The sequence below is a fragment of the Schistocerca americana genome, unplaced genomic scaffold (assembly GCF_021461395.2).
Source record: "Schistocerca americana isolate TAMUIC-IGC-003095 unplaced genomic scaffold, iqSchAmer2.1 HiC_scaffold_1548, whole genome shotgun sequence".
Lineage (NCBI taxonomy): Eukaryota > Metazoa > Arthropoda > Insecta > Orthoptera > Acrididae > Schistocerca > Schistocerca americana.
This window is the reverse complement of record NW_025725633.1, coordinates 11,135-15,000: the sequence shown is the minus strand read 5'-3', so window position 1 is coordinate 15,000 and position 3,866 is coordinate 11,135.

Genomic DNA, 3,866 nt, shown 5'->3' with positions numbered 1-3,866 from the left:
ATGTCGTACCGTAACCTAACCTATGTCGTACCTTAACCTAACCTATGTCGTACCTTAACCTACCCTATGTCGTACCTTAACCTAACCTATGTCGTACCTTAACCTAACCTATGTCGTACCTTAACCTAACCTATGTCGTACCTTAACCTAACCTATGTCGTACCTTAACCTAACCTATGTCGTACCTTAACCTAACCTATGTCGTACCTTAACCTAACCTATGTCGTACCTTAACCTAACCTATGTCGTACCTTAACCTAACCTATGTCGTACCTTAACCTAACCTATGTCGTACCTTAACCTAACCTATGTCGTACCTTAACCTAACCTATGTCGTACCTTAACCTAACCTATGTCGTACCTTAACCTAACCTATGTCGTACCTTAACCTAACCTATGTCGTACCTTAACCTAACCTATGTCGTACCTTAACCTAACCTATGTCGTACCTTAACCTAACCTATGTCGTACCTTAACCTAACCTATGTCGTACCTTAACCTAACCTATGTCGTACCTTAACCTAACCTATGTCGTACCTTAACCTAACCTATGTCGTACCTTAACCTAACCTATGTCGTACCTTAACCTAACCTATGTCGTACCTTAACCTAACCTATGTCGTACCTTAACCTAACCTATGTCGTACCTTAACCTAACCTATGTCGTACCTTAACCTAACCTATGTCGTACCTTAACCTAACCTATGTCGTACCTTAACCTAACCTATGTCGTACCTTAACCTAACCTATGTCGTACCTTAACCTAACCTATGTCGTACCTTAACCTAACCTATGTCGTACCTTAACCTAACCTATGTCGTACCTTAACCTAACCTATGTCGTACCTTAACCTAACCTATGTCGTACCTTAACCTAACCTATGTCGTACCTTAACCTAACCTATGTCGTACCTTAACCTAACCTGTATTGCGCCTTAACCTAACCTGTATTGCGCCTTAACCTAACCTGTATTGCGCCTTAACGTAACCTGTATTGCGCCTTAACGTAACCTGTATTGCGCCTTAACGTAACCTGTATTGCGCCTTAACGTAACCTGTATTGCGCCTTAACGTAACCTGTATTGCGCCTTAACGTAACCTGTATTGCGCCTTAACGTAACCTGTATTGCGCCTTAACGTAACCTGTATTGCGCCTTAACGTAACCTGTATTGCGCCTTAACGTAACCTGTATTGCGCCTTAACGTAACCTGTATTGCGCCTTAACGTAACCTGTATTGCGCCTTAACGTAACCTGTATTGCGCCTTAACGTAACCTGTATTGCGCCTTAACGTAACCTGTATTGCGCCTTAACGTAACCTGTATTGCGCCTTAACGTAACCTGTATTGCGCCTTAACGTAACCTGTATTGCGCCTTAACGTAACCTGTATTGCGCCTTAACGTAACCTGTATTGCGCCTTAACGTAACCTGTATTGCGCCTTAACGTAACCTGTATTGCGCCTTAACGTAACCTGTATTGCGCCTTAACGTAACCTGTATTGCGCCTTAACGTAACCTGCATTGCGCCTTAACGTAACCTGCATTGCGCCTTAACGTAACCTGTATTGCGCCTTAACGTAACCTGCATTGCGCCTTAACGTAACCTGCATTGCGCCTTAACGTAACCTGTATTGCGCCTTAACGTAACCTGTATTGCGCCTTAACGTAACCTGTATTGCGCCTTAACGTAACCTGTATTGCGCCTTAACGTAACCTGTATTGCGCCTTAACGTAACCTGTATTGCGCCTTAACGTAACCTGTATTGCGCCTTAACGTAACCTGTATTGCGCCTTAACGTAACCGATATTGCGCCTTAACGTAACCTATATTGCGCCGTAACGTAACCTACATTGCGCCGTAACGTAACCCACATTGCCCCTTAACGTAACCTATATTGCGCCGTAACGTAACCTATATTGCGCCGTAACGTAACCCACATTGCCCCTTAACGTAACCCACATTGCCCCTTAACGTAACCCACATTGCCCCTTAACGTAACCCAACACACGTTGGGCCTTAACCCAACACACGTTGGGCCTTAACCCAACACACGTTGGGCCGTAACCCAACACACGTTGGGCCTTAACCCAACACACGTTGGGCCTTAACCCAACACACGTTGGGCCTTAACCCAACACACGTTGGGCCTTAACCTGCTCTGTAATTGTCATACGACGCGTTAAATTAGTGTAGTGTTGCCTAACTGCAACCCCCGCAATATAGTTTGCTACTCGCACTGCCCGGTCCCCAGTGTATCGCTTCATGTTAAACACCTTGCAGCTATACACTGTAATGTGGATGGCAGCAGGACGTACATGCTCAATGCCCTTTGCAGTTGTTCATTGGCATTTGCAGTTGTTCATTGGCATTCGCATGGCGAAGCACTTAGCCTACGCTGTGGTACGGCCTGTGTCAACTGTCCGCTGATGTTGTACGTCCAAATCACACACTGTACTGCACATTGGTCCTCATGTACTGAATGATACATCGTGGTACATGTGACCGTACAACGACTGCGCCAACAACGGCGAACCATGCGGTCCAAATGTTGTGCACTCAGCTACGTGTCGTCTCCCTATAAGAGCTGGATTGCAGTGTGGTATGCCCTGGATGGCGATCAGCATGAGCCGTCTGTTGATGTAGTGGCGCGTGTTGTCAGACGTAGTCGTCTCTTCTCACACACCGTGATAGCACGGTGCACTGCGTTCCACATCTGCGACATGCGACAGAGGCCGGTTGACAGTCGTTCGCGCAATGGACATCGCATACGTACGGGGGCCACCTTCCACGTGTTCGCTAAGCGTGGACATGTTGTTGCGTGTATGTGGGCAGACAGTGTGTCGTGACACCTGACACAGGCATGCAACAATCGTTGAATTTGCAAATGGCGATGGACGCCTACGTTTGCTGGTGACGTTACGCAAATGAACAACTGGTAAACCGTTGTGGTGCGGTTGTTCTCGCTAGGGGTGAATCAGTGATGGCGACGATCGGTTGAGCTACCAACCGGTTGTTGCAGCGATACCCACCATGCCCACGAACGTGAATGGCATGTGGGTGTGAAGCGATACGCGGCGGTGGCTGGGTGGGACCGTCCCCGGCCGGTGAGGGGGGGCCTCCCGGCGTGTTGGCCGTGCGGTGCGTGGGCGCACGCGCTACAGCCGGCTGGTGGGGGCGGCCAGTGGCAGGCGCGCCGGCCGACGGAGGCGGCAGGCGGCGCAGCTGCGCGCCGGCGCACCCTGCACGCGGCGCCGTGCGGCCAAAGTAGGTCCTCGCGGGCCCGGTGCGAAGCGCGGTGGACATCTGCAGTGTGCTGGTCCGATTGAGGACTGTGTGCGCTGAGGATGCGCCGCCGCCCGGCGCTCGGCGCCGCGACGCCGTCTGCTGCTCGGTCGCCTCTGCGGTTCTCGCAGGTGGTTTGTATCGCAGCTGTGCGGACGTGTTGGCGCGTGCGCTGTGCTGGGAGAGTTCGCTTCGGCACCCAAGTGGGGCTTTTGTCCTTCTGTGGCGCTGGCGTTGGAGCTGCCGGTCACCGTAGGTGGCGCGTGTTGTCTCCCGCCGGCAATGCCACGACAGCACGCTCCCGGGCCTCTGTCGGCAGCGGCAAGCTCAGTTGGGAGCACGGGTGGTCGCACCTAAAGCGTCTACTCGCCAAACTCCGGGCGATTGCGCCTCTCTCGAACCCGACCAAGTACTTAGGACGGCGCTGCGCGCCGCCGGGACCTGAGAGGGTTTCGAGGTGTATGGTGCAGGGGAGCTCAGCCTCCTCCTGTTTGCAGAATAATTGAGCGGACGCTTGCGTGTTCGCGCGGGCCCCCGGGACACACTCCCGGGCGGCCGGCTGCTCAGCTCTAGTTGACGCAGC